Below are 16,004 nucleotides of genomic sequence, written 5' to 3' on the forward strand. Positions count from 1 at the left end.
GTGTATGCATAAGTTCATGAGACTGATTTCAATTTGTCGAAACACTTGAACTTTCAACTATTCATGTACAAGCTTCAGGAAGAAGTATATCGATGATATCGTTCAATAACCAATAACTAATTTCTTTCCACTAATTTACCCACATTAATTCGTGAGACATATAGGACTACCTAACATTTTCATATCAAGGTCTGTGCTAAAACGTTCAGAGGGGCCCACATCTCTCCACAAGCGGACATGATAAAAGGGATCATTTCAACACATCGAGCAATAATATTCCAACAGCTCCAGTTTTTGGTGTTTACATTTAACAACTTTGTATGCACCACCAAGCATGAGCTCTTTACCAAGATGGGAAGGACTCCTGAACTATTGCTGGGAAATCGTTCCACCAATGCTACAATATTCCAGGTATTAGCGAAGCTTCAGTGGTAGACATGTGGATGACATCTCAATATTCAAGGTATTAGTGAAGCTTCAGTGGTAGACATGTGGAGAACATCTCAATATTAAAGGTATTAGTGAAGCTTCAGTGGTAGACACGTGGAGGACATTTCAATATTCAAGGTATTAGTGAAGCTTCAGTGGTAGACATGGGGAGGACGTTTCAATATTCCAGGTATTAGTGAAGCTTCAGTGGTAGACATGTGGAGAACATCTCAATATTCCAGGTATTAGTGAAGCTTCAGTGGTAGACATATGGAGGACATCTCAATATTAAAGGTATTAGTGAAGCTTCAGTGGTAGACATGTGGATGACATCTCAATATTCGAGGTATTAGTGAAGCTTCAGTGGTAGACATGTGGAGGACGTTTCAATATTCCAGGTATTAGTGAAACTCCAGTGGTAGACATGTGGAGGACATCTCAATATTCAAGGTATTAGTGAAGCTTCAGTGGTAGACATGTGGAGGACATCACAATATTCCAGGTATTAGTGAAGCTTCAGCGGTAGACATGTGGAGGACATCTCAATATTCCAGGTATTAGTAAAGCTTCAGTGGTAGACATGTGGAGGACATTTCACTATTCAAGGTATTAGTGAAGCTTCAGTGGTAGACACGTGGAGGACATCTCAATATTCAAGGTATTAGTGAAGCTTCAGTGGTAGACATGTGGAGAACATCTCAATATTCCAGGTATTAGTGAAGCTTCAGTGGTAGACATGTGGAGGACGTTTCAATATTCCAGGTATTAGTGAAACTCCAGTGGTAGACATGTGGAGGACATCTCAATATTCAAGGTATTAGTGAAGCTTCAGTGGTAGACATGTGGAGGACATCACAATATTCAAGGTATTAGTGAAGCTTCAGCGGTAGACATGTGGAGGACATCTCAATATTCCAGGTATTAGTGAAGCTTCAGTGGTAGACATGAGGAGGATATTTCACTATTCAAGGTATTAGTGAAGCTTCAGTGGTAGACATGTGGAGGACATTTCAATATTTGAGGTATTAGTGAAACTTCAGTGGTAGACATGTGGAGGACATATCAATATTCAAGGTATTAGTGAAGCTTCAGTGGTAGACACGTGGAGGACATCTCAATATTCAAGGTATTAGTGAAGCTTCAGTGGTAGACACGTGGAGGACATCTCAATATTCAAGGTATTAGTGAAGCTTCAGTGGTAGACATGTGGAGGACATCTCAATATTAAAGGTATTAGTGAAGATTCAGTGGTAGACATGTGGAGGACATCTCAATATTCAAGGTATTAGTGAAGCTTCAGTGGTAGACATGTGGAGGACATCTCAATATTCAAGGTATTACTGAAGATTCAGTGGTAGACATGTGGAGGACATTTCACTATTCAAGGTAGCAGTGAAGCTTCAGGGGTAGACATGTGGAGGACATTTCAATATTCGAGGTATTAGTGAAGCTTCAGTGGTAGACATGTGGAGGACATCTCAATATTCAAGGTATTAGTGAAGCTTCAGTGGTAGACATGTGGAGGACGTTTCAATATTCCAGGTATTAGTGAAACTCCAGTGGTAGACATGTGGAGGACATCTCAATATTCAACGTATTAGTGAAGCTTCAGTGGTAGACATGTGGAGGACATCACAATATTCCAGGTATTAGTGAAGCTTCAGCGGTAGACATGTGGAGGACATCTCAATATTCCAGGTATTAGTGAAGCTTCAGTGGTAGACACGTGGAGGATATTTCACTATTCAAGGTATTAGTGAAGCTTCAGTGGTAGACATGTGGAGGACATTTCAATATTTGAGGTATTAGTGAAGCTTCAGTGGTAGACATGTGGAGGACATATCAATATTCCAGGTATTAGTGAAGCTTCAGTGGTAGACACGTGGAGGACATCTCAATATTCAAGGTATTAGTGAAGCTTCAGTGGTAGACACGTGGAGGACATCTCAATATTCAAGGTATTAGTGAAGCTTCAGTGGTAGACATGTGGAGGACATCTCAATATTCAAGGTATTAGTGAAGATTCAGTGGTAGACATGTGGAGGACATCTCAATATTCAATGTATTAGTGAAGCTTCAGTGGTAGACATGTGGAGGACATCTCAATATTCAAGGTATTAGTGAAGCTTCAGTGGTAGACATGTGGAGGACATTTCACTATTCAAGGTAGTAGTGAAGCTTCAGTGGTAGACATGTGGAGGACATTTCAATATTCGAGGTATTAGTGAAGCTTCAGTGGTAGACATGTGGAGGACATATCAATATTCCAGGTATTAGTGAAGCTTCAGTGGTAGACATGTTGATGACATCTCAATATTCAAGGTATTAGTGAAGCTTCAGTGGTAGACATGTGGAGAACATCTCAATATTCAAGGTATTAGTGAAGCTTCAGTGGTAGACATGTGGAGCACATTTCAATATTCCAGGTATTAGTGAAGCTTCAGTGGTAGACATGTGGAGGACGTTTCAATATTCGAGGTATTAGTGAAGCTTCAGTGGTAGACATGTGGAGAACATCTCAATATTCCAGGTATTAGTGAGGCTTCAGTGGTAGACATGTGGAGGACATCTCAATATTCAAGGTATTAGTGAAGCTTCAGTGGTAGACATGTGGATGACATCTCAATATTCGAGGTATTAGTGAAGCTTCAGTGGTAGACATGTGGAGGACATTTCACTATTCAAGGTATTAGCGAAGCTTCAGTGGTAGACATGTGGATGACATCTCAATATTCAAGGTATTAGTGAAGCTTCAGTGGTAGACATGTGGAGAACATCTCAATATTCCAGGTATTAGTGAAGCTTCAGTGGTAGACATGTGGAGGACATTTCAATATTCCAGGTATTAGTGAAGCTTCAGTGGTAGACATGTGGAGGATGTTTCAATATTCCAGGTATTAGTGAAGCTTCAGTGGTAGACATGTGGAGGACATCTCAATATTCCAGGTATTAGTGAAGCTTCAGCGGTAGACATGTGGAGGACATCTCAATATTCCAGGTATTAGTGAAGCTTCAGTGGTAGACATGTGGAGGATATTTCACTATTCCAGGTATTAGTGAAGCTTCAGTGGTAGACATGTGGAGGACATTTCAATATTTGAGGTATTAGTGAAGCTTCAGTGGTAGACATGTGGAGGACATATCAATATTCAAGGTATTAGTGAAGCTTCAGTGGTAGACACGTGGAGGACATCTCAATATTTGAGGTATTAGTGAAGCTTCAGTGGTAGACACGTGGAGGACATCTCAATATTCAAGGTATTAGTGAAGCTTCAGTGGTAGACATGTGGAGGACATCTCAATATTCAAGGTATTCGTGAAGATTCAGTGGTAGACATGTGGAGGACATCTCAATATTCAATGTATTAGTGAAGCTTCAGTGGTAGACATGTGGAGGACATCTCAATATTCAAGGTATTAGTGAAGCTTCAGGGGTAGACATGTGGAGGACATTTCACTATTCAAGGTAGCAGTGAAGCTTCAGGGGTAGACATGTGGAGGACATTTCAATATTCGAGGTATTAGCGAAGCTTCAGTGGTAGACATGTGGAGGACATCTCAATATTCCAGGTATTAGTGAAGTTTCAGTGGTAGACATGTGGAGGATATTTCACTATTCAAGGTATTAGTGAAGCTTCAGTGGTAGACATGTGGAGGACATTTCAATATTTGAGGTATTAGTGAAGCTTCAGTGGTAGACATGTGGAGGACATATCAATATTCAAGGTATTAGTGAAGCTTCAGTGGTAGACACGTGGAGGACATCTCAATATTCAAGGTATTAGTGAAGCTTCAGTGGTAGACATGTGGAGGACATCTCAATATTCAAGGTATTAGTGAAGCTTCAGTGGTAGACATGTGGAGGACATCTCAATATTCAAGGTATTAGTGAAGCTTCAGTGATAAACATGTGGAGGACATCTCAATATTCAAGGTATTAGTGAAGATTCACTGGTAGACATGTGGAAGACATCTCAATATTCCAGGTATTAGTGAAGCTTCAGTGGTAGACATGTGGAGGAGATTTCACTATTCAAGGTAGCAGTGAAGCTTCATGGGTAGACATGTGGAGGACATTTCAATATTCGAGGTATTAGTGAAGCTTCAGTGGTAGACATGTGGAGGACGTTTCAATATTCCAGGTATTAGTGAAGCTTCAGTGGTAGACATATGGAGGATGTTTCAATATTCCAGGTATTAGTGAAGCTTCAGTGGTAGACATGTGGAGAACATCTCAATATTCCAGGTATTAGTGAAGCTGCAGTGGTAGACATGTGGAGGACATCTCAATATTACAGGTATTAGTGAAGCTTCAGTGGTAGACATGTGGATGACATCTCAATATTCGAGGTATTAGTGAAGCTTCAGTGGTAGACATGTGGAGGACGTTTCAATATTCCAGGTATTAGTGAAACTCCAGTGGTAGACATGTATAGGACATCTCAATTTTCCAGGTATTAGTGAAGCTTCAGTGGTAGACATGTGGAGGACATCACAATATTCAAGGTATTAGTGAAGCTTCAGTGGTAGACATGTGGAGGACATCTCAATATTCAAGGTATTAGTGAAGCTTCAGTGGTAGACACGTGGAGGACATCTCAATATTCAAGGTATTAGTGAAGCTTCAGTGGTAGACACGTGGAGGACATCTCAATATTCAAGGTATTAGTGAAGCTTCAGTGGTAGACACGTGGAGGACATCTCAATATTCAAGGTATTAGTGAAGCTTCAGTGGTAGACACGTGGAGGACATCTCAATATTCAATGTATTAGTGAAGATTCAGTGGTAGACATGTGGAGGATATCTCAATATTCAATGTATTAGTGAAGCTTCAGTGGTAGACATGTGGAGGACATCTCAATATTCCAGGTATTAGTGAAGTTTCAGTGGTAGACATGTGGAGGACATTTCAATATTCAAGGTATTAGTGAAGCTTCAGTGGTAGACATGTGGAGGACGTTTCAATATTCGAGGTATTAGTGAAGCCTCAGTGGTAGACATGTGGAGGACATCTCAATATTCAAGGTATTAGTGAAGCTTCAGTGGTAGACACGTGGATGACATTTCAATATTTGTACGTATATATTTTATGTATAAAGTATTTCTTAAAATACATATGTGGCAGTGTTGTAGATGTATATCTGTATTTTACAAATTTGTATATATTTAATGTTGTATTGAAATAATGTACTAACTTTGACTGTGAAGTACAGAATAAAATAAACCTGCTTTCTAATTAGTTACTAACTACTACTGTCTTTAATTCAGCTTTAATATTATTTAACTGCCTTTCAGTACATGTGGGGTAAGAGTGCATAGCTTGGTTCACTCCTTTGTTAAAGACAGCTTACGTTTGATTGGCCTTGTTTAAAAGACTAATGTTGAGCACTTCACCAGCACAGCACACAAGCCACTGTAGACTAACACTGACTATTCACTGACAGGTAAGTTATGTATTTTGTATGTTTTAACAATTATATATTGGTTATAGTGCTTAATCAGTTATGGTAAAAACATGATTTAATATTATCACAGTGTTTTGCACGCACAGATTCTGATCTACTTAATTTTGAAAAATACCTTAAAACAGCAATTAATACAGATCTATTAAGCTGCTCACAGAAGAAACTATAAATCGAAGCTTGGAAATTCCCATTGTAAAAAATAGAACGTATCCTGCCGCCAGTTGGCGCCTTAAATCGCGTCGTTGTAACAGGGGCTAAGATTGGTTGACACATTGTTTGAACTTTATCGTCTGCAATTTACAAGTGAAGTGACACCACACAATCATCATGTCAAAACAACAGGCGTCCATGTTACGGTTTATGTCGACTGGTAGATCTGATGCCGATACATGCACTAAGAAGTACACAGCTCTCTTTGCGGACAGGGTAGATGATAAATCTAGTGACGTCCTCCCCGATACTATATTAGTGGGCCTAAATCTTCATCAAGTTGTTCAGAAATTAAAACGCCTCGAAAATCACCTGACTTTTGCCAAATGTCGAAATTGGACAAACATCGGATTGTCATGTTTTGCATAGCGTGTGAAAAAGCCGGCATGTCTAATACCTTCAGAAGAGTGAGTGAGTGAGTTAAGATTAATAGTCACATCGGCAATATATCAGCCATATCGTTTAACAAATTATTATTTCATGATCATAATAATTGCAATTAAATTATAACAAAATATCGACGATGGACAGTAAAATAACAAGGTCATCACAGATAGAGAATTAAAACCAGCATGTTCTTGTAGAAATAAACAAATGTTATGAACAATGCACAATATAAGAACGGGCCAAACGTCACCAGCAACTGAAGGTAGGTCACCATATTAGGGACCATGGGGACTGTGACAGACTGCTGGGAAAGTTCCTGGACAATTTGTTCCTCAGTCATGTCAGACAGGCATCGAGCTCTGTCACGTTCAAGGCCTTTACACGTCTTCAGTGTTCCACTTTTGAGAAGTGAGGTTGACCAAGTGAAAACCCAAGTGCACCTGGTTCAGAATGGTCTTCTATCAAGAGACAACAGGCAGAAATCCAAGAAGATCCACGAGAAGCTTCTGAACTTCTGGACACAGTACCCCGACTACGAACTCTCCACCAGTTCATTCCTGTCCAAGGCAGCTACTTGCTTTGGTCACTGAATGACTTCACCCGATCCACCAGTCAATATGAACTGATACAATTATTCAAACAATCTGAATATGCTGTTTCGACACTATATACAGATGAATAAAATACTGAAACAATTTTATAGTTGATAATGACAATAATTGTTTCCTGGGGTGAGTCAACCTCTAAATGGAGTGAAACAACCCGCGTGAAGCAGCCAGGGGTGAAACTATGCTGGGTGAACGTGTTTAGGATGAAATGACCCATTACATATCTGGACTATTGTTGAGAACGGCATGAAAGAACAAAATTAATCCCTCGAAAATCATTTTGATAGAAATGGTGTATTCCTGTCCACCTGTCGTACCCTTATCCTTTTCCCTCGAAGTTAGATTGGTCACGACAGAACAAACACTTTACGACAGAACAAACACTCCACTCCGTACAATCAGTGAACAATCACCACATGACAAAACAAACACTCCACTCCGTACAATCAGTGAACAATCACCACACGACAGAACAAACACCTCCCGATAGAACAAACACTCCAAATCGTACAATCAGTGAACAAATGAACAATCACCACACTACAGAAAAAACACTCTACACCGAACAATCAGTGAACAAATGAACAATCACCACACGACAGAACAAACACTCCACTCCGTACAAGCAGTGAACAAATAAACTATCAACACACGACAGAACAATCACTCCACGACACAACTGTGCTTCAGCGACCAAACGAGTAGTCAGTGACTCCAAGACAGAACTATCACTCATAGACTCCACGACAGAGCTGTCACTCATACCGCCATACCGCTGGAATATTGCCGAGTGCGGCATTAAACAACACGCAATCAAACATAAGATGCAAACAACCATCCTCTCGAAATACGGATTTTTTACACAGATCATCAGCTCTGCAAATATATAGCTGCTTATGTACAGGTCGTTAGTCGGAAAGCACAGTATGGACTGGCGTTTTTGATATACACTAAGGTTGGGTTTTGTTATTTTACAGCTTTGGCTCTTAACACTGTAAACGCACTCCACCACAGAAATAACACTAGACGAGACCTAAGGTGACTGCATCATGTATGTATGTGTGCATGTATTGGATGTTGATAAACAAAGGCGATCAAAACTTAGATATATCTTAGTTCGGATGGTGAAGTGGACCTAATCAGATACATTGCAACTATGCTGTTCTGTTTGGTAGTGCGACAGTGAGTAAATGGATTTAAACGCTACTTTGACACCCGTGAAGATCCGGGTTAGAATTGATCTTCAGCAACCCAGAGCCTACTAACGACATTAGATTTAACCTTTCTAAGGCAGCTGCAGAAAGCAAGGGTAATTGTAATCACCTTAGTGATGAGGATAAATTGTTTTATATAATGAATTCCGATATTTTACAAAAAGAAATAAGAAATGCACTTAAAAAAATGTTTACAAGACGGCAAATGACGGAATAATGCTAATTTTATATATACAATGTATATCCAATTTATGCATTTTCATTTTTGGACTTATATTATCATGATTATTTTAAGAATACCCTGTTATTATTCTTTTTCTTTCTCTTTTGTTGTTTCATCGAGGAGTCTGTTGTTGTTATCAGTGTGTCTTATCTACAATCTACCTAAATTTCTATCTCCCATATTATATTCTATCATATGTGTACCATTAATGTACTTATAATGTATTTATAGTGTCTCGTAAGTCAATGTATGGCTGGACGCACTTCCTTTAAACTGTTTTATGAGATTCTGTATTTTACTGTAAATGTTGTGCGTTCGACACTTTAATAAACATTTTACTACTACTACTACTACTACTACTACTACTACTACTACTACTACTATTACTACTACTGACACATATCGCATGGCACGAAATGATGCAGGTCTCTGTCAATTCAATTCAATTTTAATTCAATTCAGTTCATTTATTCTCAAAAAAGAACCACCCACGGTGGTACAGGAGAAAATATTCCAAAAATAGCAATAATTTGTACTTTACATGATGTCGATTACCATTTGAGTGAAAGCTTCCAGCACGAATATCGAGTCTCCAAAACCAGAAACATAGGTTCGGTCGGTTATTCAGTGAGTGAGCTTACTGTCACGGCAGCAATATTTCAGACTAAAACATGTCATAACTGGATTGTCTGCGTAGATCGATGAGGTTCCGAGCTGTTGATTCCGTATCCAGGACTGGTGTGATATAGTTGGTCAGACTCGCTGACTTGGTTGACACATGTCATCGTATTTGAAATTAGAGAACCATCTTTGTAAGTGTCCAGTGTCAAGGTCCGTGTCACGATTACTGTAACCAGAAGTTACATATCACATACAAATCTGATACTTACATGACAGAAACCTACCTTAGACTCTCTGTGAGTTAGCACGCAATATATAACTCCGTTGAGCTGGGAAAACGACATATGTTGTACTTGCGATTTGCGCAGTGCAACATAGTGACTTTAGGGTTTGTCATAGCGCAATAGATAATCTTCAGGCAGACCTAGTGAAAGGAACGTTTAACCATTTCGGACACCTTGGAGCTATTAAGGACATCAAACTATCTGTGATCATGCATGTCAATTACCAATTGTTTTAGCTGAATATGAAAAACCGGACATTTGTTTGCGAATTTCAAACCATAAGTCCAAATGTAGATAACACATTCAAACATTTATAAAAACGGTTTATATGACAGTGGATTTTCTTTTTTTCAGCCGTCTGATTTAAATTTCATATTTCTAACATGGGACAGATTGTTTTTTCAATAACAAAAGATTTCAACTACCTTTGATGCACTTGAGTGTTGTGTATTGCCATAGATATTCAGGATTTAGATTTAATGACTTACTTGTACTGGTAAATATATCACTGTGGGCACACTTTTTAAAATCCAAATTCCACTCAGCCATGATAGAGTCAATCACGAGACGTGTTGATTTCCCAACAGCGTCAGCAACGTTCGCGTCCCTCCACATGGATTTACAGAGAAGTGCAGTGAACTGACGAGTAGAAATAAGTATGTATTGCTACTTGTTGATTATTTCATTTGAAATGCGTATAGGTGAATACGATAATAAAGAAAAGAAATTAATCTACCCGTATCTTGCTGTATCTACCTGGCGACCAACGTCCTTCTCGCAATGGCGATCTGCAAGGGGCTGGGCCAGAGATTCCAGACATAAAAGACCAACCTTTAAAAAGTTACAGATCAGTGCTGGAATACATCGATGGGCAGTACACCATGTGAAATTAGATTAAAGGACTATTTGCGGCTGTGCTTTTTGTTTTTGTGTGGTTGTTGTTTAACGCCCCACCCAGCATTATTACAGCTATTTGGGGGCGCTCTGTAAACAGTCTATTCTGGACCAGACAATTCAGTGATCAAGATCCTGAAAACAAACAATTAGGATACGAGATGTGTCAAGCAAGTTAGCGAGCCTGACCACCCGATCCCGTTAAGTATGGGTTGCTGAAGACCAATTTTAACCCAGGTCGTGACGTGTTTTCGGCCATGCGATTAGACAATTTTGATATCATTGGACCAAAGTTTTACCGACCAATCTAACTTCGAGGGAAAAGGATAAGGGTACGACAGGTGGACAGGAATACACCATTTCTATCAAAATGATTTTCGAGGGATTAATTTTGTTCTTTCATGCCGTTCTCAACAAAAGTCCAGATATGAAATGGGTCATTTCACCCTAAACACGTTCACCCAGCATAGTTTCACCCCTGGCTGTTTCACCCGGGTTGTTTCACTCCATTTAGAGGTTGACTCACCCCAGGAAACAATTATTGTCATTATCAACTATAAAATTGTTTCAGTATTTTATTCATCTATATAAAGTGTCGAAACAGCATATTCAGATTGTTTGAATAATTGTATCAGTTCATATTGACTGGTGGATCGGGTGAAGTCATTCAATGACCAAAGCAAGTAGCTGCCTTGGACAGGAATGAACTGGTGGAGAGTTCGTAGTCGGGGTACTGTGTCCAGAAGTTCAAAAGCTTCTCGTGGATCTTCTTGGATTTCTGCCTGTTGTCTCTTGATAGAAGACCATTCTGAACCAGGTACACTTGGGTTTTCACTTGGTCAACCTCACTTCTCAAAAGTGGAACACTGAAGACGTGTAAAGGCCTTGAACGTGACAGAGCTCGATGCCTGTCTGACATGACTGAGGAACAAATTGTCCAGGAACTTTCCCAGCAGTCTGTCACAGTCCCCATGGTCCCTAATATGGTGACCTACCTTCAGTTGCTGGTGACGTTTGGCCCGTTCTTATATAGTGCATTGTTCATAACATTTGTTTATTTCTACAAGTACATGCTGGTTTTAATTCTCTATCTGTGATGACCTTGTTATTTTACTGTCCATCGTCGATATTTTGTTATAATTTAATTGCAATTATTATGATCATGAAATAATAATTTGTTAAACGATATGGCTGATATATTGCCGATGTGACTATTAATCTTAACTCACTCACTCACTCTTCTGAAGGTATTAGACATGCCGGCTTTTTCACACGCTGTGCAAAACATGACAATCCGATGTTTGTCACAACCACTGAAATTCATTTCGACATTTGGCAAAAGTCAGGTGATTTTCGAGGCTTTTTAATTTCCGAACAACTTGATGAAGATTTAGGCCCACTAATATAGTATCGGTGAGTGCGTCACTAGATTTATCATCTACCCTGTCCGCAAAGAGAGCTGTGTATTTCTTAGTGCATGTATCGGCATCAGATCTACCAGTCGACATAAACCGTAACATGGACGCCTGTTGCTTTGACATGATGATTGTGTGGTGTCCCTTCACTTGTAAATTGCAGACGATAAAGTTAAAACAATGTGTCAATCAATCATAGCCCTTGTTACAACGACGCAATTCAAGGCGCCATCTGGTGGCAGGATACGTTCTATTTTTTACAATGGGAATTTCCAAGATTCGGTTTATAGTTTCGTCTGTGAGCAGCTTAAGATTAATTGCTTTTTTAAGATATTTTTTAAAATTAAGTAGATCAGAATCTGTGCGTGCAAAACACTGTGATAATATTAAATCATGATTTTACTATAACTGATTAAGCACTATAAACAATATATAATTGTTAAAACATACAAAATACATAACTTACTTGTAGGAATGATGAGTGTTAGTCTACAATGGCTTGTGTGTTATGCTGGTGAAGTGCTCAACATCAGTCTTTTAAACAAGGCCAATCAAACGTAAGCTGTCTTTAACAAAGGAGTGAACCAAGCTATGCACTCTTACCCCACATGTACTGAAAGGCAGTTAAATAATATTAAAGCTGAATTAAAGACAGTAGTAGTTAGTAACTAATTAGAGTGTGAACACTAAAACCTGGAGCTGTTGGAATATTATTGCTCGATGTGTTGAAATGATCCCTTTTATCATGTCCGCTTGTGGAGAGATTTTTGTCCCTCTGAAGGTTTTAGCACAGACCTTGATATGAAAATGTTAGGTAGTCCCATATGTCTCACGGGTTAATGTGAGTAAATTAGTGGAAAGGAATTAGCCATTTGTTGGTTATTGAACGATATCATCGATATACTTTTTCCTGAAGCTTGTTTATGAATAGTTGAATGTTCAAATGTTTTGAAAAATTGAAATCAGTCTTATGAACTTATGCGTACACTTTGTTAACTTACCATAATTTGTTTCTTGTTGTTAACGACAAGCATGGGTTGCGGAAGACCTCTTACTTGATATAAGATTGAAAAATACCAATGCTACACGAAGTATGAATCACTCATTTTATCAGATCTTATTTATCAAATCATAGAAACAGAGGGGATGGATTCCACATAGCTTGACTATTTGGACGAGTCGGACGTAATTGTAAAATCTCGAAGAACTACTGAGAATTGAAAAACGGCATGACAGTGAATCTGAAAGGTAATGGCTGGCAACATATACTTACATTTTTAATCAAAATATACTAACTGAGTTTGGCTTTATGCCGCTTTTAGCAATATTCCAGCAACATCAGGGCGAGGGACACCAGAAATGGGCTTCACACGTTGTACCCATTTGGAGATTCGAACCCGGGTCTTCGGCGTGACGAGCCAACGCTTTAACCACTAGACTACCCCACCGCCCCTAATCAAAATATAAGAGAGACGGGTAGTAATGGTAAAACATTACACGTACTGTCATCAATGATGATCATCATGGAGTAAATGTATTCAATGATGATGCAAACATGAAAATATATTTAGATTTAAATCCAGTAAATTATAAATGAAGCGTGATGGAGGTGTAGCTTAGTGCAAATCATGTCGGCATAGTCTTTGATACAATGGACAAATTATTATTTTATAAAAAATGAGGCGGTCTAATTATGGGGAGAAAATCAGGAACATCAAAGTTGGTTGCAATTATACCTCCCAGATCAGCGATGTTTCTGTTTCATGACATGAGCCACGTTCTTTATTCACCAATATATGCTCCCGTCATTTTCATGGTAGATTCAGCCGGTTAAAGAGTGGGTGAGTAGGTGAGTAAGTTTAGATTTCTCATATCGGCAGTATTTCAGCCATATTGTGACCAAACCAAGTTATACATTAATGACACACACATGTACAATATAAGAACCTGTTAAGAACACTACATTAGAAACAATCTGAAAATTACTTACTTGGGGTCTTACGGTAGGTTTGCTTCCTGCATGGACCCCAGCTGAATTTACACCCTCACCTTAGCCCTTTGGCGATTGTGCTATTATATATTTACAAAATATATTCATCCAAACTTCTCCAACATAGCAGTTCAGACCAAAATACCAACTCATATCATAAGTGACACCACCATTAGATTCACTAATAATAAAATGAAGCGTGATGGCGTTGTGGCTTTGTGTAACTCAAACGGCATATAGTCTTTGATACAGTGGACAAAACACTATATTACCACGCTGGATGGGGTCTAATTATGGAACAAAAATCAGGAATCTCAAAGTTGGTGGAATTCTCCGTTTCAGACCAGCGATGTTTCTGTTTCATGACAGGGCAACGTTCTTTATTCTATAAAACATGCTGCCGTCAATTTCATGGTAGAGCAACATACCCTTATATAATTTGACGACCATCTTTGGATCGCATGGTCTGTTGATTTGTGCATTGCATTGGAAGTTCCAATGGCTCTATATTACCACAACTGTACCGTTTGTTACGATGACATGTGTCTACCAATTCGACCCCTGTAGGATCTTACGACAAGCATCGGTTCCTAAAGACCAATTTTACCCCGGATCTTCAGAGATAGCGTATATAACGAAAAGAAAACGGTTTGAGTGAACGATGTTAATACACATACGTTTCTCTCTTTCTTTCTTTCCTTCCTCTCAGGAAATGCTTACGGTTTTTGCGAACACATTGTGTCATTACTAACTTTCCGTCATGGACATGTATGTGGTGATTATACAGACATGGAAGTGCATCAATATTTCTGCAGATCTGTCAAGTTTTCATAATATATACTAGCTACGTAAAGAAACTATGCATTGTCAAAATATTATCCCAGTTGATAAGTACGATAACAATGTCAAAGGTACATATAAACTTTAATGAAGGGATCATGAGACCATAACAAGTCGGGAGAATTTCAATTGAAAAGTGTCACAAGCTCAATAACGGGTATGTCCACCATCGGCATTGAGAACAGCAGTGCATCGACGACGCATAGAGCCTATCAAACGTGCAAGGAAGGATTTTAAACGTTTGTATGCACAGTTTCTTTATGTGCCTAGTATAGTTTGGTAAGGCCGTAAGTGTATATATTTTATCTGTGATTAAGGTATCAGAGTCATCACATGTCCTTGTCTTCTGTCTCCTTTCATTTTTCTTGTACTCAGACGATTGCGATAAAATACTGAGATGATATTGGGCGCCAATGAGCCATAACTTATGTAAAGGTGTTGTCCATAATGCAGAATGTCGTGAGGTGACTTCATAATGGGTATGAGTGTTGACACTGATCCATTAGACAAAGGCAAGTGCATGTACTTGACGGACCATATAAAGCCCACATAAAGAACATTTTCATCCAGTGCCAAGGTATAGGAGGACTTTACAAATTCACTTCTAACTTCCTTGACCTCTCCATCATACGAAAACGCTGTAATAGACTTTGGCAGGCGAACATACAATGTACGCTGTGGTATATCAAGGCATAGGGCAGTGGGAAACCCAGCTTTTCTGACGATGTTTTGGAAATATCTACCATCAGGATCCATCTTAGCTACGCCTACATAGGGTGATGCCACAGCTATAAAAACCAGGTTAAGAGCGTCGTCAACTTCAATATATCTTGCCTTGATTTGGCGTCGTACAATTACACAATCGTTCATGCGTAAGGAGCAGGACTGGATGTACCTTTTCGTCTGAAAAGCCACAATAACTCTGTGAGTGCTTGGTACATATGCAATGTCCATGACGGCACTGGCTTGTACATAGGGATGCTGTTCAGTGGAGCCGTTTTCAAGGTGCATCTCAATGAAGGGCATCTTCAGTCTCTTATGGATTGGGGCCAACAATAGTCGCGTCATCTTTTTCCTCCTCACTGTAAGAAAACAGGTACACACAGACATGTATCGAACACACTGAGGTGAGGTGAGGTGAGGTGAGGTGAGGTGAGGTGAGGTGAGGTGAGGTGAGGTGAGGTGAGGTGAGGTGAGGTGAGGTGAGGTGAGGTGAGGTGAGGTGAGGTGAGGTGAGGTGAGGTGAGGGTGAGGTGAGGTGAGGTGAGGTGAGGTGAGGTGAGGTGAGGTGAGGTGAGGTGAGGTGAGGTGAGGTGAGGTGAGGTGAGGTGAGGTGAGGTGAGGTGAGGTGAGGTGAGGCGAGGCGAGGCGAGGCGAGGCGAGGCGAGGCGAGGCGAGGCGAGGCGAGGCGAGGCGAGGCGAG

This window comes from Haliotis rubra, unplaced genomic scaffold (genome assembly GCF_003918875.1).
Source record: "Haliotis rubra isolate DU_JTF1 unplaced genomic scaffold, ASM391887v1 Scf723, whole genome shotgun sequence".
Classification (NCBI taxonomy): Eukaryota; Metazoa; Mollusca; class Gastropoda; order Lepetellida; family Haliotidae; genus Haliotis; species Haliotis rubra.